The sequence below is a fragment of the Halichoerus grypus genome, chromosome 10 (assembly GCF_964656455.1).
Source record: "Halichoerus grypus chromosome 10, mHalGry1.hap1.1, whole genome shotgun sequence".
NCBI classification, from domain to species: Eukaryota; Metazoa; Chordata; class Mammalia; order Carnivora; family Phocidae; genus Halichoerus; species Halichoerus grypus.
This window is the reverse complement of record NC_135721.1, coordinates 135,101,123-135,128,800: the sequence shown is the minus strand read 5'-3', so window position 1 is coordinate 135,128,800 and position 27,678 is coordinate 135,101,123. Positions and strand designations below refer to the sequence as shown.

At 45.3% G+C, this 27,678-nt stretch overlaps 1 protein-coding gene across 2 annotated transcripts in view; it reads right to left on the bottom strand.

Annotated features, from left to right (window-relative positions):
- ZNF831 (zinc finger protein 831) overlaps positions 1 to 27,678 on the bottom strand; it is a 109,386-nt gene that overhangs the window by 6,850 nt on the left and 74,858 nt on the right. The window lies entirely within an intron of this gene.

Below are 27,678 nucleotides of genomic sequence, written 5' to 3'. Positions count from 1 at the left end.
TCCACTTCCGCTAAGAAATGATAAAACCAATTCCCAAGGCAGAAAAATCCCTAAATCACATACATTTTTTTAAAAATATGTCACGTGGCTATTTTTCATCAGAGCCATCTTCCTGGCACGTTTAGGCCAGGTTAGGTTCATTTCAGGTTAGCGTGAATTCTCTGGCCATTCAACCAGGGTCAAGGGTGGACATTTCCGTCTCTATGGAAATGAGGTTTTGTCTCCATTGGAGCAGGAAGCCAGGTTGGTTTTGGTGTTGCTGTTGTTTGGTGGTGGTTATGGTTGTGATCTGGGAGGGGAGGGGGCGCCAAAGAGGGAAACTTGACAGCATCCACCAAACAGCAGCACCCTCTCAAGGGAGCAGCGGCTTCCCCTCCTGCCTCACCCATACTCGCTCTCCTTTTGTCACAGTGGCCTGGGATACGGGTCAGAAGGCCCACAGAATTGCAGAGAGGATGGATTACATCATGAAATGAAATCAGAAAAAATTCTAGCATGGCTGTGCCACCAGAGAAAAGCATTAGATCCCCTTTCAAATTTGCTTTCATTTTGATTAAAGTTACATATGCACAGAGTTTCAAAAAGTCGAATCTTTCTACTTATTAAGAAAAATAGCAATGCTTGCCAACCCACTCACCTTTTCCCGCTTTGGATTCTTTTGATATTTATCTCCTTCACTTTTAATAACATGCTTATAGCACTACTTCTTGATCTTTATTTTTTTTCAGTTTGGAGGAGAGCCTGTAACTTCTCAGGATGAGAGAGGGGCATTCACCTCTTTCTCCAGCACCCCTGGATCCAGAACCTTCATTCCCCCCCCCCCACCCACCACGTATGCACACTTTCCACCCCATCTCCTCACAACAGTTCTGTAAATATGATGTCATAATTTTGTTTAGGAGAATAGTGTTTACATGTTTAGGACCATGTCTCTCACTGCTGAGCCACGTAATGTGCCGTGACTACACGGTCTTTCTGGCCAACACTGTTTTCCCTGGAGTTAACAACTACCTCGTTTTTAAATTTTGCTTGGTTGTCCGTAGACCTAGCACTAAAACTAGCCTCCCACCTCCTTCTCAATTGTCTGAGGTTTTGTTTCCTTTCCTTAGAAGGATCGCTCTTCAAATTCTCTGACCTGCCCCCAGTGGCCCGCTGCTCCCTGGGCCCACTGTGTGGCTGTGCCCCCAGATCCCCTTCACCCCACTGTGGCGATTCTCCTCACCTCCTTGGTCCTGGAGCCCCCCACTTCTGTTTCCTTGCTTTCCTAATGCAAAGCTTCCCGCAGCTTCGTGAGAAAGGGTGTGTGAAATAAAATTGTTTAGACTTCAGTCTGCCACTTGTTAGGGTATAACTTTCTGAATTAGAAATCATTTGCTTTCAGAACCAAAGACACGGCTCTGTTGAGTTCTAGTTGTTAGGAAGTCTGGAGCCAACATGATTTATGATTCATGATCCTTTGGGCAAAACCTTTTTGTGTTTTGTCTCTCTGGAAACTCCTAGACTCTTCTTTGTTCAGTGTCTCCATGGTCCTGGGTTTATTTTCATTCATTGTCTGGGCATTCAATGTGCCCTTTCAATCTGAATCATGTCCTTCGGTTTTGGGAAAACATGATGCTGTTTCTTTGATATTTATTCTCCTGTTTCATCTTTTCTCTCTTTCTAGAACTGCTCTTGGTAAGTTATTGGGCTTCCTTGTCTAATCCTCTTTTTCTTATCTTTTCTCTCCTATCTCCTACTTGTCTTTTTATTTTATTTTTGGGATTTTCTATTCCAACTCATAATTTCCTATTTCTGCTATCATGTCTTTAATTTCTAAAAGCCTATTATTATTTTCCTCTTTAGAGCACCCTGTTGTTACTTCATGGCTCCAGTATCTTCCATTGTGTCTCTGGCAATATTAATAACGGTTTGTGGCCACTGTTGTTCTTGCTTAAGTTTGCCTCTCCCTACATGGTCTTTCTTCCAAGTTCCTTTTGTTCTCATTTGTTTTCATCTTTCCCTTTCATATTAAAGACTGTCCTGCGGTATCCAGCAATCCTAAATATCCACCCACGTCTAGGAAACAGGCACTACACAACAGACTGGGAGCTCTTTACATGTGCACTTTGTCAACTGGGGCCACCCTGCGGGGTTATCTGTTTGCCGTGTTTAAGTGGGAAGCCCTGAAATAATTCTCTGGGTCTTCCACGAGGACTAGAAGGACTAGACAGCTTCCGTGTGAGGAGTCCTCCAATCTCCTGCCTGGAAAGTACAGACCTACTTCTTATATCTCGAGGGGTAGGTGACTAGATTAGCAAGTGCATTAATCCTGAGCAAATCAACTCTGAAAATCTATAGGAAAGTGCAACGGTTTGGGAAAGGAAGTAGTCATTTTACCTTTAATACAATTTTCACTTGAGCACCTGCGTATAGACACAGAACCAGGCTTTTGGTATTCCATTCATTTGCTCGACAAACATGACTTGGGCCCGTTCAGTGAGGCAGGTGCCATGCTGCTGGCCCCCCAAACACTGGAGAACAAGATGGAGGTGCCCTGGCCCTCGAGAGCCTCTGCTTCAGTAGGGAAGAGAGACAAAGACCAGTCAACTGATAAGATCATTTCCAGTTGTGCCAGGGGTCATGAAGGAAATGAGCACAGGGTGGGGCTATCACAGAGCGTAAATAGCAGCAGGGGGCTGCAGACAGAGACTGATGGTAAGCAGGGAGGGGAGCATGTTCCCGTCACTGTAAACAGGGGCTCTTCCAGAGAGTCGCAGTCGATATGGGGCACATGACATGGAGTGGTAGGCACGTGACTGCTGCCCATACCGAGGAAGGCCTCTCTGAAGAAGCAACATCTGAAATGAAACTTTCAGGGTGAGAAAGAACCAGCCCAGGAAGGCCATTCCAGGTGAAGGAGGAACAGATGCAGAGACCCTGCGGTGGGAAGGAGCCTGGGGGGGTTGAGGAACCCGGTGGGAGGCCATGATGGAGGAAGGGTGGTGAGCAAGGGGGCAGGACACAAAATGAAGGTGGGGAAGCCAGCAGGGGCTCAGATCTTGTCAGGTGCAGGCAGCTGCGGAAAGGGGCTTAGATTTTTTCCACATTCACTGTGAAGCAACCATTGTTTCCAGTGGGGGGGTCCCCATCTTCTCAAAATGCATAGATGACTGCGGTCTGGACCCTGGGGCTTACCAGGGCAATCCAGTGGCCAGATGAGACGGCAAGCAAAGGCAGTGGACATCAAAACAGAGAAAATGGATGGATTCAAGCTATATCTTCATTCCCCCCCGCCAAGAAAAATCACCAAAAGATAATAATGACGATAACGTTTCTATAGCCCCCTGGCTTACCAAGCACAAGCACCTCACTCTAAGTGGATTAAGCTGGGTCCCCACAGTGACAAAACAACCAGGCAATTCATTCAATTCAATGAAGAAGGAAAACCAATTAGTATAGAGAAAATAATCAGATTGGCCAAATGTCTTCTCAGCAGGTTGTTTGGGTTTTGAAGCTTAACGGAAAGGCCATGTGCGCATTTGACCAATACTTTCTGACTCATCTGAGAGCACGAAGGGAGAAAATCCATTGATTTAATTTGCTTTTGACCTACAGTCTACAGAGAAAAGTGAGTTATCTTTAATAATTGTGAAAAATGCCCAAATAATGTCACTGAAGTGTGTTAAACTAATTTGGATTATTGAAGAAAGATGCTAACTCGCTTTTAAATGAATGGCCCTTTTCAAAAAGTAAGTGGCGCCCTGGCCAAATGTTAAAGCACAGAATGTGATCCTGTTTACGGCACAGTGTCCCTCTGTGAATCACTTCCTACATCTTCAGAAATGATGGACTCTGCCATCTTCACGCAATCTTCAGAAATTCGACCGCTCTCGCACAATTATGTGAATCTTCTTAAGAAAGCACCTCTCATCTGAGCTCCGCATGCCATTCTGTTCTCCCCCTGATGAAAGGCTGCGATTTTAATCATCTCCCTCAGAAATAATTGCCAAGCCACATTGAGAGGAAGAGACTGCTTAAAACGTTGGAGCAAATTTAAATTTAGCCATCTTGAAAAGGCTACCAGAAACTGTAAAATAATTAGAAAATGGAGTGAAGCAGGCTGATGAAACTCACAGAACTGTCAACTTTTTCAGAGCCAAGCCTCCTCCCAAGCCAAAGCCCCTCCTGGGCTTTACGGAAATGCTAATAGACATATTACTCAAATATCATTATCAGAAAATGTAAGTAAATGGATACATTTCTTTCAGTTGCCCCAATACACCAAAAACTCCATTAATTTGGAGACCAGAGACTCTGAATTATATAAAAGGAAGGGGTAAAAATGAGTCTACCATGTTGGCCTTCTAAGAAAGCTACAAGCATAAATAAGAACACAGGAGTGATCTCCTAGACTATGAGCTGATCTGAGATTAAATTGTTTAGGAGCATCCCTGCCATTGAAGGATGCACAATGTGTGAGTAAGAAAAATTTGCAGTTATTTAAGAAAGGTTGGGTAGAACTTGAAAAGTAGTCACTATATTGGCAGATGTTTGCTCATTTGTTCAAATGTTTGCTGAACCCATTTTTCTGAGTCCCTATTTGTTGAGCCCATTTATGAGCCCATATTTTTAAGCCTAACTATCCACTGAGCCCATATTTACTGAGTACTGAGTACAGCCAATACTCTGTGCCAAGAACCGTGGTGAACACAGGCAATTCATTGAGTGGCAAACGAGGCACCCATTACCATCTAATGGGGGAGAGATGCAGCCAGCAAATAATGACGCAGAAAATTCGCCAAGCAAACACTATGAAGGGAAAAGTGGAAGGAGCCATGAGATGGTGAAAATGGGGCCCTGACTCCACCTAGACCCGTGGAGGATAGTAGAAGCGTACACTCTGCAAGAATGTGTGGACACTGCACCTATGGGCTGGTTCTCTCTCCACTAAGTCTCAACCATTCACTCATGTTATTATTCAGCCAAAATTTTTAAGGCTCTGTTTCATGCCAGACATTGTACTAAAATATTTTTGCAGGTAAATTCATCTGCTTCCTTGATCCTACTATAAGCTTCATTGGTAAGGACTCTGTGGAAGGGTGATGGAAGACAGGACTTCTTCCTCTCAGGCAGAGCCTGGGGGACTTCGATCCTAATCAGAAAGTGATCACGAGCCAGCAGGCGGCAGCCGGAGACCTGAGTTCCATGGACAAGGGTGATGCGAGGACCACAAGGACGCCTTCATCAGGGAGAGTCTCAGTGTCTCTGTGCCACCCTAATGCAGTCTGGTGGGAGTTTGCCTCTAAGTAATCACAAACAAATCTTTTACTTCAGAAACTGCTTTTCCTTGTGGTTTTCATCTCTTGTCTATATCTTTTTTTTTAGAAGGGGGGAGGGGCAGAGGGAGAGAGAGAACCTTAAGCAGACTCCATGCCCAGCACAGAGCCCAACGTAGGGCTCAATACAACGACCCTGAGATCATTACCTGAACTGAAATCAAGAGTCGGACACTTAACCAACTGAGCCACACAGGTGTCCCTCTTGTGTATATATTTGATGAAAGGCAATCAATCAGGACAAGAATTCTCCCCGCATGGAAATTCTTCACTTAAACTGTGTTTAGTGCAAAGTGTGGTTTAAAATCTTGCTTTCGGGGGCGCCTGGGTGGCTCAGTCAGTTGGGCGTCTGCCTTCAGCTCGGGTCATGATCCCAGTGTCCTGGGATTGAGCCCCACATCGGGCTCACTGCTCCATGGGGAGTCTGCTTCTCCCTCTCCCTCTCTCTCTCTCTGTCTCTCATGAATAAATAAATAAAATCTTTAAAAAAAAATCTTACTTTCAGTTAAAAGTTTTATCATGCCCAGGCAGGAGCGTGACTTTAAGACACACAGCAAAAATAGGATTATGAAATCACATAAGGAAAAAAGAAGATTATAAAAGAAATGCCATTTGGAACATTATAAATGCCAAGGCTGCACCTAGCTGATCTACTTCATGTACTGTTATTCCAGAATTTTCTTGTTGCTAAATGAGAATTGTCTACACAATTGTCTACACAACTCTCTTCCCTAGGACATACACCTGCAACATCCTCTCATCTTTTCTCAAGATTTACACCCTAGAATGAAGGAGGAATTATTCTGTTTCAGCAATTTCAGAGCACTAAGACTTAACTAATGGCTTTCGGGAAAGAATACTTCTCTATTAATTCTAACGAGAAAAGATGTAGAGAAGTCATTAGCTCCTGTCAGAGAAGGAGAGCGAAGGCACCGGGGGAGAAGGGCCCTGGAGAGACCCCTCTCCAAACCCTCCTGTGTCTTCTTCCTGACACTCGACTTGCTTTCCAAGGGGCACCCAGGTGAGAACAGGGAGGGGAGAGGTTAGTTCCCAAGGTGCCACCATGAACTCACAAAAGGAAACCACTGCCAAGCGCCCAGTGAACAAAGGCAGCATCTACCTTTATTCTAGGGACTTATTCAGCCTCTTCATACACTAGTTAGAAATTGTACCTTTTATGTGTGTGTAATTAGGTAAAGCTTTTACTTCAGAAACCACCTGTAATCACGGCATCTCTACATTTCTGTTCCTGAGATGAAAGGAATGTGTTTTGATCACTTTCTCCTCTCAGATATTTTCTCCAAACTCGGTGCATGGGGCTGGTTTGAAACATTTCAGGGACTTTAAAGCTTGGTCGTGTACAGAATTCAACAATGTGCCTTCATAAAGTGAAACATAGGCCTACAGAATAGAGAAACATAATGAAAATGGCTCAGGCCCATGCTTTGAAAAGTTTACCTCAAAACTGGCTGAGGAAGATGGGCTTTGTGATCTGTCTGAAGCAGTGGTTCTTAACTGGGGGTGATGTGCCGAGACTTTCTGTGGTCATCCTGACTCAAGTGGGGCATGGCCCTGGCATCTCATACAAGGAGGAGGCAGCCAGAGAGCTGGTGCCCCGGATGGCCCCACAGGGAGGGACCCGGCCCCCAGGTCAGCAGAGTCACACTGCAGATGCCCCACTTTAAACCAAGAGTCACAAACTCAAATGCTGTAGGGTCAGGCAAATAACATAAATGAGGGATGCTGCCTGGGGCTGGGGACTGTGGTGAATGGAGGGCATGCCGAGGTTTGAGGCACAGCTGACTCCCAGCTCTGCTGACTGAGACTGGGAAGGACCAAGTTCACCACATCTGTCCATTTTCCAAGAGAAACCAAAAAACTGGATTCTATGTGTTTGTAAACACTGATAATGAATTAATTTTCAAACAACAACACTGTGCTAACCAATGTGCCCACAGCCCGAATCTGGCCAAGGAGGGGACAGTTTGTGACCCCTTGTTAGTTACGAAGCTCAAGTACTCCAACAGTGATGGTAAGGCTTGAGGCCTCACCAAGGCCTCCCTCTTTTTTTTTTTTTTTGAAGATTTTATTCATTTATTTGACAGAGAGAGACACAGCGAGAGAGGAAACACAAGCAGGGGGAGTGGGAGAGGGAGAAGCAGGCTTCCCCGCGGAGCAGGGAGCCCGATGCGGGGCTCGATCCCAGCACCCTGGGATCATGACCTGAGCCGAAGGCAGATGCTTAATGACTGAGCCACCCAGGCACCCCTAGGCCTCACATTTAACGGGAGCCAAGTTTCTTTTTAAAAATGCTGTTGGGGGCGGGGGGCGCCTGGGTGGCTCAGTCGTTAAGCATCCGCCTTCAGCTCAGGTCATGATCCCGGGGTCCTGGGATCGAGCCCCGCATCGGGTTCCCTGCTCAGCAGGAAGCCTGCTTCTCCCTCTCCCGCTCCCCCCTGCTTGTGTTCCCTCTCTCGCTGTGTCTCTCTCTGTCAAAATGAATGGATAAAATCTTCAAAAAAAAAAAAATGCTGTTGAGGGGCACCTGGGTGGCTCAGTCGTTAAGTGTCTGCCTTCAGCTCAGGTCATGATCCCTGGGTCCTGGGATCGAGCCCCGCATCGGGCTCCCTGCTCAGCAGGAAGCCTGCTTCTCCCTCTCCCACTCCCCCTGCTTGTGTTCCTGCTCCCGCTCTCTCTCTCTGTCAAATAAATAAATAAAATCTTTTTTAAAAAATAAATAAATAAAAAATAAAAATGCTGTTGAAAACTATGGAAGAATAAACGTTTTTTAAAAGTACTTTGGTAGTACCTTATGTGGTGAAATATATAATTATAGAATATAAAATTGAGCCAAAATATTTCCTGCAGCAAAAGTTGTGGTAGAAAAACAACAGCAATCAACAGAAACATCCATGGATATGGGAAGGGTTGAATTCAAAAATTATGATACAGCTATACCGTGGGATTTTATGCCATTATTAAAATGATCAATCAATCTATAATATAGGCCTAGAATTTTATACAAGATAGATGAAGAAAAAAGAGTTGCAGATTTCTACATATGGGACGACTCTATTTGTGAAAAAACAAGAGACTGAAGTGTCTGTTCTTATTTGTATGTACACGGAGGAAGGTGTGCAGGGAACATGAGCTGAACTCTGGTAGCCTCAGGGAGCCACGAGGCTGGGGACGATCAAGCTCTGCTCAGATATGTCGATGTTGCTCTCTTTGTTGCAACAAGCATGGTATTGCTTTATTCATTTGAAAGAAAAATAAGAGACAAATGATGGCACTGGCCCTAAAATTCACACTGAACATAATAAGGAAAAGCCCCCGGGTGTGCCTGGCGTGTTCGGGCAAAGCTAAGGGTCAGGTCAGTTCAGTCAGAATACAACACAACTGCTGATAGAGGGATCGAAAGCCTCACACTCTGGTGTGTAATGAAAGTTCTGCTTCTCAGACAAAGAACAGGGGAGACTCACCAAAGAAGAGAAAAATACATTTTTCCATCTCTAACCAAATCTGGAACATTTCTGCACTACCTTAATTTTTTTTGAAATTTCGCCTCTTCTGAGCAATCATTTTTCAATCTCTTTTTTTCAGAAACCACTTTTCTCTATGGTTCGAATTTCTCTTCTCTTTCTCTGATGAAAGGCAATCAGTTTGAGAACACTTCACTTGCCATTTTCTCCAAAAAAAACATATTTAGTGGGAAAGTATGCTTAAAATCTTTTGGTAGGTTGAAACTTTAATCACACTCAGACAATAAGAGAATGCTCTAAAATGAAGAGAGGACAAATTGTGGGGGAAAAGGAAAACTAAATGGAGAACAAAAAATTGCTAATATTATTTGAATTATTTAGTGCCAAAATTGAGTCAAGAGAATCCACTTTATGGACCATTACTTTCAAAGTTTCTTAACTCTAAATGAAACTGTAGAGAAAAAAGTTCAGGCTTTGGAATGTAATTGATGTGTTTAAGCAATTGTCTCATCATTTCTTAAGATTTACACCCTGGAGAAGGAGGTGTTATCCTGTTTCAGCAATTCTGTAAGCAATATTACTTAACTAATGGCTTTAGGAAAAGAATATCTCCCCATTAATTCTGACAGGAAAAATAATGGTACAGAGCCATTAGCTCTCGTCAGAGAGGTGGGGAGGGAGTTCGTGGATTTGGAACCCTGGCGTTCAGGCTGCCATTCTGTTTCTCTTAGGAAAACACTTTGAGGTGATTTGTGACAGAGGGAGCAGGGCACGACCAACACCAAGGGAGCCCTACCTCTCCCATTCCACTCATGGCAGACTAACACAAGTTTAAAGGCTAAAAAGGGAAAAAAAATTGAATCTGCTTAATTTCAGAGAATTACATCACCATGCCCACTTAATATTTAGCTATTCTACCTCTTCAACACGATTAGGTAAACCTTTTATCTCAGAAAGTACCTGTCAGAGAAGTTCTCTTTACCTTTTCTGTTTTTTCAATGAAAGACAGCTGCTTTGATAATGTTAGCCTCAGAGGCATTTTCCCTAAACTATGTTCATGGGGGAAAAAAATCTAGTTAAAATATTTCAGTCACTTAAAAGCTTAGTTAGGTGCAGAATTCAAAGGATGAGATCCCAGTGAGAAAGAAAGTCAATGAGACACAGAGAAAGAACAGAGTGGCTCCCTCACCCTGGAATTAATACAGGTTTATTGTCCATGACTGAAGCAGCTCAGTTCTACCTCGTTGATGCAACATAGGCGTAGCTGAAGAGAAGGAAATTAGAACATAATTACACCGTGATTGGTATTGTGGTAAATGCCACAAAGAGATGAGTTATGAATCATACCACAAGGACATCTAGTCTGGCTTGAGCCTCAGGAGCGACCAGCCTACAGACCCACTAAAATGTCACCTCACAAAACCATCCAAGGAGCCAACGTGATGAAGAAGGCTCAACCTGGTTCTTCAGAGAGAACATGGCTGAAGGACCCATCAGAGGGACAGGAAAACGCATTTACTGAAAACCTCACGACATGCCTGAGTATTTCCCTCTCCTAATGCGATTTTCTGAAAGTTTGTCTCTTCCAAGTAATCATATATTTTATTTCAGAAACTACTTTTCTTAGTGGTACTCATTTCTTTTTTGTTTCTTTGATGAAATGCAATCAATTTAAGATTTTCATCTCAGAGAATTTTTCTTTCCCTGAAAGATGTTTAGTGGAAAGTCATGTTTAAGATCAATCCTTAAGTTAAAAGTTAATGCCCAGATCATAATCATGTACCTAAAATTTACAGAGCAAATGCAGACAATGAGGTGAAGGGGGAAAAAATACAATTACTGGAAATACCATTTGAAATCTATAATGCCAAGATTGAAATCAAGAGTATCTACTCTTTGAATTATTATTTTCAATGCCACTCATTACTAAACGAGTCTATAAAAGACAGTCCATTTCTCAAAATATAATTGAGGTATTTGAAAGAGCTCACTTTTCCTCAAGATTTGCATCCTTAAAAAGAAGAAATTGATCCATTCCAATGATAATAGCTGGGAAGAAAGATCTTCCCTTTTCTACTTCATTAATCCTGATAAGGGGGAAAAATGGACTAATTTCAAACTAGAAACAAAGACAAGAAAGAAAATATTGGAGTTGGCCTCATCAATTTTGGTTTTCCAATCACCTTAGGAAAGAAAACATTCTCAGCCCAGTCTCTGTGAAAAGATAAATGGTCAGGGAGAATCTAGCTCTTCCCTCAATCCTAAATTGTAGACGAATAAAACCTAATTTGACGAGAAAATCGGGTAAAGAGGAGGAGGGAACACTCTTCTGTTTCCATGGCGTGTTTAGATACGCTACCTTGTGTGGCACAGAGGTCATTTCTTACTTCGGAACACCTGCCAGTGCGGTGCTCTTTGCTTTCTTGAGGAAAGGCAAGTGTTTGGAAAGCTGGAAACCCTCTTCCACTCAGATACTTTTTCTAAACATTAGTGGGAAAGCCTGTTTAAAATATTCCAGTAATGTAAAGTCCCGCACACGGACAGAATTCAATAGCATTTCTTACATACTATTTGAGGGCAAGGGGACCAGGATAAAGGGAAAGAAGAGAAGTGACATCCAAATACTCTTTAAAAACTTTCATACCAAAGTTTACTCAAGAATGTGTGGCTTTCTTAATAATGGCAGAACCCCGACTGAGTGGACTATGCCAGTCATTGAAATACTTGCAACTTGGCTTGATCTTTTCTCAAGAACCCCACCTCAAAAGAAACAGAACTCCTGTCACTGCAATCCTGCAGCGATGCAGCTCAAGTAGTGTTTTTTGAGCAAAAGCCTCTACATGGTTTCTATGGATCCTGACACAAAAATACAGGGGGATGGTCACAAGTTCTTTCAGACCCCAGCGGGGAATGAAATGTCAAGAGTTGCCCGTGCCCTGCTTGGGAAGACCACGGACACTTGCACTCACAGGTTCCCTGTACCTCGGAAGCTGAGACGCAGGCAACAAAGAGGGAAGGAGGAACAATAGGAAGACATGGGCCAAATTCTCACAGAATTATATGAAGTCACTCTTTTGTCCTCACACCAGCTTTAGAAATCCTCCCTTTTATGATGTGGAACTTGAGGTACTTTTTTTTTTTTTTTTTTAACTTCAGAAACTCTCTCCCAGACTCAGAGTAGAGCCTTTAGCCTCCTCTGAACTTGATCAGTCTGGAAATTCAAAAGCTCAGGTACATGTGCAACCAAAAGACTACCTAGAAATAGGGGTAAGACCACCAATGGAACAGGAAGGAAAGACAGAGAATACAAAAGAGAGAAAACTGCCCCAGAAATCATTCTGAATCCCAACTAATCAAGAAATCGAATTTCTAGATTTTTTTTTTTATGTAGCCATTGACATAGTGGAACCATCTAGAAAGTCCAAACTGTGAGGCATTTTAAAAATCTTTATACCTTTCCTGAAGACTTCTACTCCACCACCCCCCAAAAAGGTGTTTGTTTTGTAGTTCTAAAGCAATATAGGAAAGGAAATCCGTGGTCTGAGAGAAAACGGGAGGTGCCCTTCAACTTCTGTCTGGAAAAGACTGTAAACAACATCGTGCACCTAGAAATTCCACCTGGAGAAGGGGTGGAGAGTGGAGTGGGAGATGAATCTTGAGGCAGATACACAGTTCTGCAATAATGACCTACAGGAGCTGAGGGGTGTGTGGCAAGAATGGAATTTAAGACACTCAAACCCGCTAGAGGGAGAGGGGACAATCTGTGGGAGCTCCTGCCTTGGAGCAGCTCCCAGAATGCTCCCCAGTAGCAGCCCTGGGCAGGCGCGGGGTGAGGGCATTGGCAGCCCTTCCCACTAGCTGTCCACGTGCTCATTCTCTTGAAGGAAAGACAGCTAGGTTGGTAAGATTAGCTCTCCAAAATCTTCTCCCCATAGAAGGCACAGGGTCTGTTTAGAATGTGCACAGAATGAGATGAAAATTCAATTAAGTACAGAAAACAAGGGTCCAATGAAAGGAGACTCAAGGTGGGGGGGGGGGGTGTTGTCACTGAAAAATCATTCAAGAAAGCCTCTTGACTTGTCTTTAAAAATATGTTATTACTAAATTCAAATCAGAGAAAGAATACACAGCTTAAATTATCATGGAGTAAACTAACATAATGGTTTTGAAATAAAGTAGTTTACACTGTTTCTGTGAATGCTGACAGGAAAATAATGAGAAAATTGCATGAACATCCATCAAAGAATGCGGGCTGGAAGCACCAAGAGTGGGTTCTGGTAGACTTGCTCACTCAGGCCCCTCATGAAAACTGAAAAAAGTCAGTGAGGAGAAAGCAGAAGAAAAATGGCAAGTGGGCTCCAGCCCCAAAGGACACGGCTACACAGAGACAGAGAGCCCACAGCAGCCTGCCAGGGAGAGAGAGACGCGTGATTATGATGTCCCACATGCATTCTATCACTTCAAGGAGTTTCCAACTTCTCTATGCAAGAGCAACCTTCGAAACTTCTATCTTGAGAAATTATTAGTCTACTTCACCTCAAATATTTCTCTCATACAGAGGAAAACGAGGCTATCCATTTTCCTTGCAGAATACCCTCCAATCCTGTATCACTGTGAGCAGCTTCCAAGTACACTTCATTATTATGAAAGTTCTCTCAGGGAGAGAAATCCATACCCAGCCTCTAATAAATAGAAGGGGGAGAGGACATGAGGAGGTGAAATAGCATGAGGTAGATAATAAAATTTAAAATAGGTTCTAGTGTAGAAACATTACCCTATACACAAGACCATAGCTCGCCACCGATTACTGCTTCCCAGTACATCTTCTGAGCCAGAATGGCGCAGCTTTGATTCTTCCCTCACAAATTTCAAAGAGAAGAGAAAATTAACCCCTTTCCTTCCATGGTTTAGCTTTGCAAAGAAAGGAAGTGAAGGTGGCGAAGTAATGGGGGAAGCGGGGCCCGGGAAGACCTCTCCACCTATCTGTACTCTGGTTGGGGTGTGTGGCTTGGAGGCCTCAGGCCCTGAGAAGGAGGAGGAAACTCCGTATATTAGAGCCAAGGACCCAGAGGGAAGACCAGCAGAGACACTCAGAGAAGCAAAGAGACCGAGAGGGATCAAAATGGGCTGATTACGGGGGACTCCAGAGGGTCCAGATGCCCAGGACTGGAACCAGCCTTCCACTCCTCTGACGACGTAATCAAGTAAGAGTTCCACCACCCTGAAATCAACCCAGCTACAAGAAGGGCTCCAGGCAGACAGGGCAGGAATGAGCTGGAACCCCCAAACTGATGACGATTCAGAAGTGAAATCAGATTTGAAAGAAAGTTGAGGGTAAAATTTTGAAATACATGGAATCCCCCAGGGAGGCCGAAGCCAGAAAGAGTGCTCTGAGGGTCTTAGGGAAGGGTTGTCAGATAAAATGGGGATGCCCAGTTAAATCTGAATCTCAGGGCAGCAAAGGATCATTTTTAGCATAAGTGTGTCTTATGCCATGTTTGGGACATACTTATGCTGAAAAAATATACTCATCGTCTGAACTCAGCTTTAACTGGGGGCCCTGTATTTCCATTTGCCAACTCTGGCCACCCTGCCGTAGGGTGTGGGGAAGGGGGAGCTGGCTGGGGGCTGACTGTGCTCAGAAACGTCTCACTGAAGGTGTGGGCTTGGGAAGCCACCTCTTCCCCTGACCTGCTCCAGGCACCACACGCTGTTAATCCAGGGATGGCTGCAGAGTCTGGATTGAGCAATTATTATCAAGCAAGACATCTTGTGACGGGGCACACCACGAACGTCCTGACAGTCAGATGGCCCCAACTGCTTTTTTTTTTTTTTAAGATTTTATTTATTTATTTACTTATTTGAGAGAGATAGAGAGAGCACACGAGTTTGGGGGGAGGGGCAGAGGGAGAGGGAGAAGCAGACTCCTCACTGAGCAGGGAAGCCCGACATGGGGCTCGATCCCAGGACCCAGGGATCATGACCTGAGCCAAAGGCAGATGCTTAACCGAGTGAGCCACCCAGGCATCTCGGCCCCAACTGCTCTTGATGGAGAAACTGCTTATGGGTCCAAAACACTCAGGAGCCAAGCCCACAGGAAAGGCCAAAGCAGGGTCTGGCGTGGAGAAGCCAGCATCCCACAGCCCTTCCCCCAATTTTAAGAATTTTTTAACATCACCACGAGAAAACAACCTTCAGTCTATTTTGGAAAATTATTAGTCTCTCTGATCTCATTATTTCCCCCATTCTTGTGTATCCAAGGACCCCAAGCCATTCATTTTCCTCCCTAGAAGGTCCCCTAACCCACACTCACTAGAAAAGCCATTGAGTAGAGCTGGTTATCAGGTTTTCTGGGTGAGAGACCGTGGCTGGCCTCTAACAAACACGAGAGGGAAGGACAAGCCGAGCAGAAATGGCATGATGCAGATAACAGCACTGGGAAGGGGCATTCTGCAGAAAGGCATTCTAAAGTTCCCAGCCAGGTGGCCACACTCTAGTACTGGCTGGTGTAGGGACACTTTCCAGACGAGAGTCTTGTTGTGCTCATAACTTCTCCCGCAAGAGCTTTAACTCAGGGGGAGGGGAGAGAAAAAGAGTAAAACTCTTTTTCTTCTCTTTTTTAAGCCAGAAGGGAAAGAAATTACAAACTTTGGCTCTTATTAGTAAACTTGCCTTCAGAAAAGGACAAGAGTTGGCTTTTTTCTGCCAGGAACATCTCTTTTCCCCTGAGGGCAAAGGGCTCATAGGAAAACGAGCCCCATCCAGAGGAGGGGACTCTGCCCTCAAGGAGGGCTCCCTGAAGGGACAAACCGCACACCCCAGAGAGACGCTTGGGTATTCTTTTCCCCTCCTGCACCTGCTGGAAGAGGGAGAAGGAAGCAAAATGACACAATGGAATGTCTGATCCAAGCATTCGCTTTTGGGTTCATCACATGGTTACACGCAGCAGAGAAAGGCACCAGCCACTTCATGAAAACATCTTGACGCTGCAGGGATCTGGGCAGGCCCGGAAAGAGGAATGAATTTACAAGGGCTTCAAATGGACCCAGAAGGCCAAAATACACAGACAGAAAGTAAGGGATTGACGGATGGCCAGGCTGAAAAATCAGTATCTCATAGGTTTCCTGTCAGTTCAAGACATTTTTAACCATACTACGCAAAAACAGCCTTCAAAAATTCTATTTTAAAAAATTATTAGTCTATTTACCTCAGAAATATTTCTCCCCCATATATGAGGACCCAAGGCTATCCATTTTTCTCACTGAACATCGCCCTACTTGCCTGCCGTGCGCTCCCTGGAAGGGAATCGGAAGCGCGCACTCCAGGATCATGAAGGTCACTGAGGCCAAGAGGGTTCTGCCCACCTGCTAATAAATTCAAGGAGTAGAAATGGGAGTCCATGAAATAGCACAGGGTAAATAATAGAATTTAAAGTAGGTTTCAGTGTGGAAATGTACCCTACGGTTATTTATTTTATAGTTAATATCTCTCCTCTGATTATAGGTCTTGTATATGTTTTCTCAATGAGGATTCTAATGCAGTTCCTATCCAATATTTTCAAGGAAAATAAAAGTAGTTTACTTTTCCAATAATGTTTGGGTTCAGGTAAAGACTATGTGAACTTGGTCTCACAGAGCAGCTCTGGGTTATCTTTGTTCAAGAAATCCTAATTACACCATGCATCACAGGAGACAGAATCTGGTGAATGGGGAGACTCTTGAGGGCAGAGGGCAGAGTCTGCAACGAAAGGAAACCCATGGGAAAATGAGGGAATGGGAGAGAGAAGCCAAGTTCCTGCAGGTAAAAAGTCGAAGGGTGGGCATAGGGGCCAGGTGACGTTGCAGTGGAGAGCTTGACAGACCTCAGCCTGAGGGTCGTCAACATTAATGGCGGAGAGTGATGCCAAGAGCATGTACCTTTGACACAATGGGTTGAGAAGGGCACTTCACCCCTGGAGTCTTGCTCCCCAAACCATCTCCCCAGTCTAATTATGGGGAAAACATCAGACCAACCTCAATAGAGGGATGTCCTACAATATACCTAGCCAGTCCTCCTCCGAACTGTCAAGGTCATCAAATACAGGAGGGTCCGGCAGACTGTTACAGCCAAGGGGAGCCTAAGGAGACATGATGATAAATGCCATGTGGTGCCGGGTGGGATCCTAGGCCGGAAAAAGAACATGAGAAAAAAAATAGGGAAATCTGAATAAACTATACAGTTTGGTTAATAATTCTTTAACCATAGTTAATGTATCACTAGCTGTAACCAATATGCCATACTAATGTAAGGCGTTAGAAACAGGGGAAACTGGGTGTGGGCTATATGGAAATCTCTGAATGATCTTTACAACTTTTCTGTAAATCTGAAACTATTCTAAAATAAAAGGTTTACTGGGGACAAAAGAAAAGGCCAGTGTGCCAGGTGTTGTCTCCTGGGGGCAGAGCTTTGTGGCAGAAGGGGTGGTCTTCCCTTCCACTGCTCTAGATGTCTCACGACCTAGACAAAATCTGAGAACCTTCTGGAAGTCTACACCTTCTCCCTTACTCTCCAGGGCTTGTACAACTTGACACGAGGGCCTCTTTCCTCCCAGATGGGCCTTGAAGCAAACATATGCCTTGCCGCCATTCTCCTGTCCAACCACTTTCCTCAGCAGAATTCGGGGTACTATGCTGTCCAGACACATGGCCTCATTTGCAGGCCTCATGCAAATGAAAATGCAGGCTCTTGTTCAAAAGGATTGAACCTTTCAAGCCTCCTAGCAGAGCCCGGGTCGCAGCACGGGGCCCTCTGAGTGGCCGCATGGGTCACACACAGTGAGGGCTGTGGTAGAAGGTATTCACAGCTTGTCATGAAGCTGTTCTTGGTACCAGCACTGACAACCCACAGAACAGTGCCTGGAGGACAGAAGAGAGGAAGAATGGAGTCTTATAGCCTGATGTGTAAGGAAGTGGGGTATACCAGCTGAAGGAGCCACACACCTCTGTGTCCTTTAACTCCCCAGGGACCCCTAGACCCCCAGCTGACCTCAGGAAGGAACTGGAGAGCCCACAGTGGGAAAAGCCGCTCATGACCAGAGGTGGCAGTGAGGGTGGGATGGTGATCTGGGTTGTTTTCTCTCTTACTCTTTCCCAGAAGGTGGGAGTGGAGTGGGGGGCAGGGGTGTTGGGCTCACATTAGAAAGGGGCTTCAGAGAATCCCTCAAGGTGTCTCCCCGATTCCTGTCATGTCTTTGGGATAAAGGAGAGGAGTGGCTTAGATCTGATAAATAAACCTCTCATCCAACCCAAGGCCCCAAAGGGGCACATGGTACTTTAGCAGTTACTGACCCGGAGGGATCTGGGTGGGGGCGAGGCATGGGTAGCCGCTCTTCTTCCTCTGAAAGGATTGTTTCCGAGGCCTTGGCTTTGGTAGAATTTAAATTCTTGGCTGTTTCCTGATCAGATTTGGGGGGTTTTTTGTTTGGTTTGGTTTGGTTTTGGTTTTGGCTGTTTGGCTCTCCCATTGTCCATTGTGCAGGCAGATGTCACCTGAGTTCCCGTGTCCTTGCTACGCACGTGGCCCCCACCGCAGCAGAGGGGCTCAATGGCCAATGCTGGGGGGAGACCCCTGGCCAAAATGGCAGCTCACTGAGACAGCCACTGCCCGTGCCCAGAGGGAGGAAGGAGGAGGTGACAGCCAGTGAGCCTGGCCCCTCAGAGCTGTGAAGGAAGGTGTCAGCTCCCACTTCCACTCTGTGCCTCAGTGTCCTCGCGTATGTGATGGGACGATTCTAGCCCTTCCTGCAAGGGTGGTGGAGAGAATTCAAAGAGTCGACAGCACACACACCACGCTCAGGCCTGGGACGTCACACCTCAACCATGTGGGGCTGCTAGGGCCCTTAGCGCTGCCCACACCGGCACTGCCGGGACATGTGTGTGTGTGTGTCATCCGACTCACAGCTTTGTGGCCTGGGCCCATCTCCCTCCGGTACAGTCAGCTCCGTGAGTGACAGCACCTGGTCTGTCCCAATCACAGGTTTTTCCAGCACCTAAAACACTGTGAGCGTCTCATAAAAGGTGCTCAATAAACAATCTGTAATATAAACTTGCTGAGTGAAAACTAGTCTGACTGCAAACTCAAACCATACCCTGCTTTTTCACTTCATTCTTCAAGATCACAAATATAAATCTGCACAGAGACTTGCCCCTCTGATGTGACTGCAGCTCCTGGGGGAGGCTCATCAAGGGTTAACTAAGTGTCCAGCGTCCTGGGGGAAGGGGGGCAGGTCCTCCAGCGGAGGCAGACCCCAGGGAGGACTCACAGTTGGATAGGCTTTCCAGAAAATCTCGTCTGATTAATTCACAGCAGTTCTTCCCTCCCACCCCCACGAGTGAGATCAATAATGATTTGACTCTGCTCTACTATTCTCACTGATTATAATCATATTTAAAAACCCTGATCATTTTCTTAAACTCCATTTAGTGTCAATTTGCATTCATCAAGGGTTTTTCTTTAAAGGGGTAGTGCTCTTTAACAGCTAAATCTGAATTTCGAAGGTGACAGGCCCTACGTCTGAAGGGAGCCTGAAGAAGATTCAAGGTGTCCATGTTTTTCAGCCATGTTCCCCCAGGAGCCTAGCCGTGCGGGGAAGCACAGCACCCTTGGTTACGAGCCCGCTGCAGAGCGTCTCCCTCCCCCCAGTTACACGTGGCACTGATTTTCTCCCAGAGGGTACACAGGTGCACCCGTGGGCCCTCCCTGGGTGATCGGTGGGGGGCACCAGGAAGGGACAGGGGGACACGTACAGACAACGGGACGCTCTCCTGCAGTTATGACAGGCTCACGCCTCGTTCTGTGTAAATAACAGCAAGGTGTTTCCACTACTCCGAGCTACTGCTGAAGCTCACCGTATAATCTGAGATTTCTTCAGTGGGCGACAGTGGGAAACAGCAAGGACTGAATGGAAGTGACAAGGATGAAACCAACCACCACCAGGTGCAGTGCCTAGAATCTTGGGGATAAAGGAGGAAAACGTGTTCCCTGTTTTACAATCAGGGGGCGGGGTGGAGCATGCAAAAAGGGTTCAAAACAGAAGCATCCGAAAGCGTACGCTCAGGAAAGAAAGGCACATCCCAAGCTTGTAAACATGCACATGGCTGTTTAGTAACAAGACTCTTGAGCAGGATCGCTTGCCTTCTGCAGATAAACAGACAAAAACATGCTCTTCTCTAATGAGCATTTCAAAGTTCTATCTGTAATTTTTTTTTCTAACTCAACTTGTTATTGTGATAGAGAATATAATCACGAACAAGATCTTACTCCTGCCTAGGGAGGCACATGGTCAGGGCACAGAGGGAAATTTAACCATGTAAATAGAACATGGAAAATGGCATTACTGCATGAATGTTAACTGAAATTTCTCTTTATAAAGAAAAGATTTTTGGACTTTCAGCCTGTCTGTATCTCTAGCTCATGTGGCAGAGCATGTAAGTTGCCTCCTTATTCCTTATCCTTTTACTTAGTAACAAGAACCCACTTTCTAGGTGAGGTGCACTGCCGCTCTGCTTAAAAACTACATTTCTAAGTTTTTCTTGCAGACAAGTACGACCAGGTAATTAAGCTCCGGCCAAAGAGATGTGAGAGGACGTGATCCATGGAATTTGCAAGGCATGCCCTTAAAGTGGGGGGAGGGGGGTAAGATACCTTCTCCTTTCTCTTTTCTCTTTACTGTTGGCTGGAATGCAGACCTAATGGCAGGAGCTGGAGCAGCCATCCTATGCCACAACAGAAGGAAAACCTATGGCAAGGAGAGCAGAGCAACCTGGGTCTCCAGAACACCATGGAGCCACCCTGCGAGACCAGACTACCTACACCGATGGTTGTCTGTGAGAGAAATAAACTACGTATCTTCTAAAGTCATTGTTACTTTCAGTATTCATGAGAGAAGCCAAAGCTTTATTGTGCTAATACTATGGTAATGAAAAACACTATAGTGCAAAAGTCTAAACTTTGATTGTCCACATACAACCTTGGTGAATCTGCCATGTCCGCAGATTGCAGAAAGGATTAAGCCTTCATCATTTTGCCATATCTGCAGATTATCTGGACCAGGGGTCAGCAAACCACAGCCTGCAGGCCAATTTGGCCCTCCACTTATTTTTATAAATAAAGTTTGATCAGAACACAGCCACGCCCATGTATTTACCTAATATCTATGGCTGTTTCTGCCCTATAGTGTCAGAGTTGTGTAGTTGCAACAGGGCTTGCGTGGCTAGCAAAATTTTTAAAAATTACAAAAAAAATTTTTAGAGAATTTATAGAGAAAAGTTTGCAGACTCCCAACCTACACTATTAATTACATAAAAATGTTTGGTTAACTCCCTTTTTCACTTAAACTAGATTATTTTTTAAAATAAACTATATTACTGCCTCAGATGGGATGCTGGTATCATTTGGGCAGGCACTTTGTGTTGTCTATCCACTATTATTCTCCATTTTCTCTTACCCATGGAAGCCCAAAGCTGTTTAGTGCACCTCTAAAATACTCTTTTCCTAGACTCCCTGCAGCCAGGGGTGGCCTTGTGACCCAGCCACCCAGAGACAATGAGACGCAGGTAAGGACTGCTGGCAGCCTTCAAGAAAGTTTTGGAGGCATTCCCCTTCGGGCTTTAGGCCCTTTCCCTGCCTGCAGTGTAATCAGATCAGGCACTGCAGAGATCATGCTACCCACAGAATAAAGGCACAGGGTGGCAGAAAAACAGAAGGATCCTGAGTCACTGGTGGGCACCCCGGCCAGCTGTACTAGCTCAGACCTCCTATCCTTAGCCTACTTGTTATATGAAAAATGAACCATTTTTTTCCAGAGCTCCTGACAAATGTGTTCTAAATTGCTACATGTGTTCTAAATAGAAGGTATGGCTGGCTGATAACAAAACACAAAAAAACAGCCTAATTCTTCACCATTTCCTGTATCCACACCCTTTGCAATGTGATTTTTAAGGTCTTTCATGGGAGGTAGGGTCAATTTCCTCACGCTTAAATCTAGGCTGGTCTTGTGATTCTCCTTGGCCAGTAGGATACAACAGAAGTACTGTGCTGGTTCCAAACCTAGGTCCCCAGAGGTTGGTATGAATCTGCTCTCTTTCTCTTGCTCTCTCTGAAATCAATGCAGGTCTGGAGACATATTCTTTCCTTCACTCTCATTCCCCAGGCTGACACCCAACCAACTTCCATGCATGTGAGTGAAGCCCTCCAATCTCCTAGACATTCCCCCAGCTGACCCCACAGATGTGTGAGCAACCCTGGCAAAGCTGGCCCAGCCACGATCAAGTCAGCAGAATGCCCAGCTAACCCAAAGACTCACTGCTATGAGCCACTGAGTTTGGGGTGTTTTGTTACACAGCGATAGCTAACTTAAATCACAGGAAAACATATATGTGATATAAGTCAGCTACTGCTGTGCAGTAGATATGTGTATGGTTACCTCTGATGTAACATACAGAGAGAAATAACCTACAATCTACCAATTGCACTATTAGGTATTTACCCAAAGGATACAAAAATACAGATTCGAAAGGGCATAAGCACCACGATGTTTACAGAAGCATTATCTACAATAGCCAAATTACAGAGAGAGCCCAAATGTCCATCAACTGATGAATGGATAAAGAAGTTATGGGGTGTGTGTGTGTGTCTGTGTGTGTGTGTAGTGGACTATTACTCGGCCATCAAAAAGAATGAAATATTGCCATTTGCAACGATGTGGATGGAGCTAGAGTTATTATGCTGAGTGAAGTAAGTCAGTCAGAGCAAGAAAATTACATATGAATTCACTCATATGTGGAATTTAAGCAACAAAACAGACAAACATATGGGAATGGGGAAAAGAAGGGGAAAAAAAAGAGAGGGAAACAAACCATAAGAGACTCTTAATGATAAAACTGAGGGTTGCAGGAGGGAGGTGGCTGGGGGGTGGGCTAGATGGGTGATGGGCGTTAAGGAGGGCACTTGTGATGAACACTGGGTGTTATATGTAAGTGACGAATCACTGAATTCTACCCTGGAAACCAATATTGTACTGTATGTTAACTAAGCAAAATTTAAATAAAAAGTTTTTTTAAAAGATGCATAACTGACAAAAATAAGATATATGTATATATTTATGATTGATATGCATATTTTTTGACAACTAAAATTCTTTTGGAATATTTGTTTATAAATCACAGAGGTAAACACACTACACTTCGGGGCTTCCAGTGACAACTAGTGAAGTTTAGAATGAGCAGCACAGTAGTTCATGACCTGGGATGAGGGTCAGACCGCCTACATTCCTGCTGCTTGTTTGTCGTATGACCGCCAACCAGTCAGTTACCATCTCTGTGCCTACTTCCTCATCTGTGAAATGAGGATAATTACAGCACCTGTGTTTCTGTCCAGAAGCTTCCAGGAGATGATAAAATGGCTCAGAATAATGACTAGTCCACAGTAAGTGCCCCAATGATACAAGCTACGATTATCCCTATGATGATTATTAGATAACATAAGACTTTATGAGCAAATCACAATGTGACCAAGCACTGAGCAGAACCAGAGACTGGGAATAGAGATGTTCACCCTAGAGAAGGCTAAAAAGCGAGTGACTCTCCATAATAGTGCATGGGAAGCTAGAATTGACGCGAATGTCCCCATCTGACTGACTCATCACTCAGATGTTGGGTATTCTTCTGTATCTGTTTGTACTGAAATACTGTGCCTTCAGAATGTCACATCTGAGTCAAGCAAGACCCACTGGTCCCACCTCAGCCCCTTGCTGAACACACAGAGGGCACGTTACGCTGAGGACTGCACAGGCCTGACTAGTAGAGGCTGCCCCCAACTCATCCTTCAGAAAAGATGGAGCTGCCTTATGATCAAATCCTTACAGAATCTCGCACTATATGAAGAGCTCACCCAGTTACTTCATGTTTTATTACAAAATACTGTTTAGGAAGGCGCACTGGCCTGATACCGTGCCGGCCCCCGGCAGTCTGGGTCACTGACAGGAGCACTGATAAAACTGGTGACAAAGGCCATGGGAGGACAGAACTTTAACACCAATCTAGTCGTTATTCTTGGGCACTTGGGACAGAGTTATAAGCACTGGATATGGTTATAAATAAGTCTCTTGAGGATTGCCTTAAAAAAGCAAAACAGGCCCCACTGATTTAGTGGAAACCGCAAATGGCATGGGCCAGGAGAAACGAAAGGGGTGGTGGGTAGACAGCTGGGACAGCATCGTGCTCTGATTCTGGAAGCACCAAGTCACCAGGGGCCCGGGTGAAAGTGCAGGTGTTGCACCCTGGAAACTCCTGCCTGGCTCTGGCAGTGACGACGGCCACACGAAGACGCATGCCGCAAGCCTGGCTAGAATGGCTGGTGCAATGGGAGCAGAAGACACAGACAGCTAAGTTAATAGCTCACGGCATGGGTGGTTTAAATTGAGTATGGTAAGGACAAACTACCCGCTTCATCTACATCTTTACTTATTATATGTCAGGTTGGGTCCCAAACTTCTTTTGATCTTTGTGTTGAGAAAACAGGGTGGCCTGACATTAGGGCATGAGTGGTGGGGACGTGCATCACATGATTTGTGGGTGACTGCTATCTTGGGTTCTTGTGTAAGTGATTTCCGGAGAGGGTGCTCCCAGGAGAAACTTGACAGGACCTGGAGAAGCAGGAAGAAGTTAGACAGCACTGTGACTTCTGGAGAAGACTAGCCTCTGCCTGAGCCCACAGGGAGCTCTGCAGTGTGAACTGCATTTGCAGTGCGTCCCAGCGGGGGGCCAAGGGCTGCGTGGCCTGACCCCCATCAGGCAGTGCCGTGTGTTTGTTGACAGGAAGGTGGTCCCATCAGCCAAGGGCAATCCTCTGCAGAAGGGCATAGATAAGAGCAGGAAGCAGCATGTGGCGATGGGGGGGTGCCTGGCCTGAAGGCGGACCTGGGCAGGCCACAACCTGCACCCACCACCACTGCCACCACCATTAACTGTGAGCTCCCCTCACAGAGAACAAAGCTGACCTCTCGGTTCTGACCTCCCGCACCAAGGAAGCAAGAGAAGCTGTGACAAATATCTGAGCTCATTCTGAGTTCAGCGGCCAGTTCATCCACCTCAATTCTCCTTCGGAAACATCCCTTCCCAATAGAAGTCGGTTGGCTTATGACCACCTCTCCCATCTCCAGCTATGGGCATGTTCTACCCATCTGACCAAACAGAAGGTTCAGGGCCAGGCGCGGGACCCAAACCTCGCTAAATTAGAGTCAATGCCGGGGCTTCAGTCTGAGTGCTCTTTTTCTACCACGAGCATTAAGTGGGTAGGATGGAAGCTAGGGCACCTGGGGGCCAGCAAATGGGATGAAATGGGATGAAAGCAACCCAGAGAAAAGACAACTCTGATAGGAAGATGGAGAATCAGAGCCCAGGTGACATCCCTGGAGTCCCAGCCAAGGCTTTGCATTATGTGAGCAAGGCAAGTCTTTCTGGTGCTTAAACCTTTCTGAGTCGGGATTTCAGTCCTTTATTACAAAGAACCGTGACCCATACCCAAACGTCCTCCTGACTCGTACAGACTTATTCACCTTCTTTGTGCCCCAGAGGATGAGAAGGGCGGGTGCCATGAATACCTGCTGACCCTGAACACCCTCTTAACCATATTAAAGGTGGGATTACAGATTTACTTCACGTTACCTAATGACAGATTTAAAATTCAAACCTTGATTGTCTGCTCCCAGCCCCTGGAAAACCATCTAATGTGTTTGCCTAAGAGCCGCAATCATGACTTTGATGAAAGAAGCCAGTCTTTTTTATAAAGAGACATTTCCAACAGACATTGATTAATCTAGTTTCCCATTCTTCTAAGCAAAATAATAGAGAAATCATCATTTTCTTCCTTATCTAACTACACAGGTGACTGCTTCGTGACTCCTCAAATTTATTGAGGGGCAAAACTGGAAGCAAAGAAGAAATATGTCCTGTGTCCTCAGAAGCATCGAGAGCCTCAAGGTGTCAGGACCAAAGCAAGCGGGCCTACGCCAGCTGAGGTACATCCAAGCAGAGGCAGGACAGGCAAACACAACATTGGAAAGAGCCTCTTCCTCCTCAAGGAGGCTCTGGAGAAAACCAGGCTAAGCAGGTTTTCTTAGCATTAATGCAGAAATTACTCAGAATTCACTAAAAACGTTCCCCATTTCTTAATTTAAAAAAAAACTATTTATGCATTGATCTAGAATGAAATGTTACTTAAATGAATCCAAATTAGTTGAAATTAAAGACAACACAGACTTTAAAAGGCAAAGCGGATCAAGATTAGTAAGTGGAAATACATGCCCCCCCCCCCCCAGCAGCGCGCAGCAGTGGTCTACAGAGTGGAAAGGGTGGGGAGCCCTGCAGACACAGGAAGCAGTTTTAAAAGGAAAATAATTGTTTTCATATTAAAACATACAAAACTGATTTCTTTTGAACCACTAATGTGTGGATTTTTAAAAATCAATAATATATTACATTTAATCCAGTTGAATGAAGATAAATGAGAATGCGTGTCCTTGGTTCTCAGTAGTGCTCACTAGAATGCTCTTTGGAATCACCATAGCATGCAATTTCTGTTGTTTCCTCTATTCAACTTGGAAACGCTTGCAAGTCTCAACGCTTTAGGAGACTGCGGGAATGCAGTGAAGTGTACTTGATCGGCCCTTCGGGAAACGATGTTGGATGCACAGTAGATGCTCAGTAAACAGCCACGAGCGCGTGGACGCCCGAGTGAAGGGAGCTGCCTCTGCCAGGGCCGGGCCAGGTACAAGAGCAGCCAGACTTATCGCAACGACAGGGCAGCAAGAGTGGATGGGCAATAAGGAATCAGGAAGGGACAAAAGAAACCCAGAAGGGACTGCAGGCAGAAGGGGCGGCCCCCGTGTTCTCTCAAGGTGGAGGACAGTGTTGCCCCATGGGACTTAGGGAAGCCGGCCTGGGAAGAGATACCACTGATGGAAGCCAAGAGGAGCCTTGAAGCACCAAGGTGTGTGGGCTGGCAAAAAGCACGCACCTGTCAGGAGGAGGGAGTAGAGTCTCCAGGGACGAGGACAAGGTCATACCATCACATTTCCATAGTGGCTCCTGAAGATTTCCTTATGCTCTTGTACTCACAGTGGGTGCCCTCCATATTCTCCCCGGGGGAGTGGAGTGGGCCCACTTCCCCAAAATCCATTCACCCCAATAGAAGTGTGACCACACTGGGTTCAGCATTTGGTTCAAGTGCCCTGGGTGCCCAGAGCGGTAGATGGAAGCCAGCATCCCCTCCCTTCCTCCCCACTCTCCCTGTTCCTCCTGGCGCCCTGTACGGTAAAGGTCTCAAACTACCTGAGGACATGTGGCGTCCAAACCAGCGTGCCCATGTGTTTGAATGTGAATTCATCACCACCATGTAAAAATTGGGAGATTTTCTTTAATGGAAAATTCTGTGTCTCTGGCTTCTCTATGAAGATAGATTAGTAATATTGAGCTGGCATGCTCACCATACAGCTCCATTTTAAATTATATGATTAAATTATAAATCATAATTATTAAATTTTAAATTATATATATGATATAAATGGTAACTCAACAGCAAACAGTTACTGCTATTCTGAGCTTCATGTTATGGATGGGTAAACTGAGATATGGAGGAGCTAAGACCCGTTCCAGAAAGTAGACAACACCGGGGGGGGGGGGGGCAGTGGCCACCAGATGTGACCAAGGGCGTCTCCACCCCTGCCCCTAGGTTGCCCTCCTGATTGCTCTGGCACTGTGGCCCCTGCTAGGCAGGCAGCTGCAGCCTCTCTCCTCTCCTGCATCTCTTGTTTTAGAAGGTTTGCTTTTAACATTATTGCATGT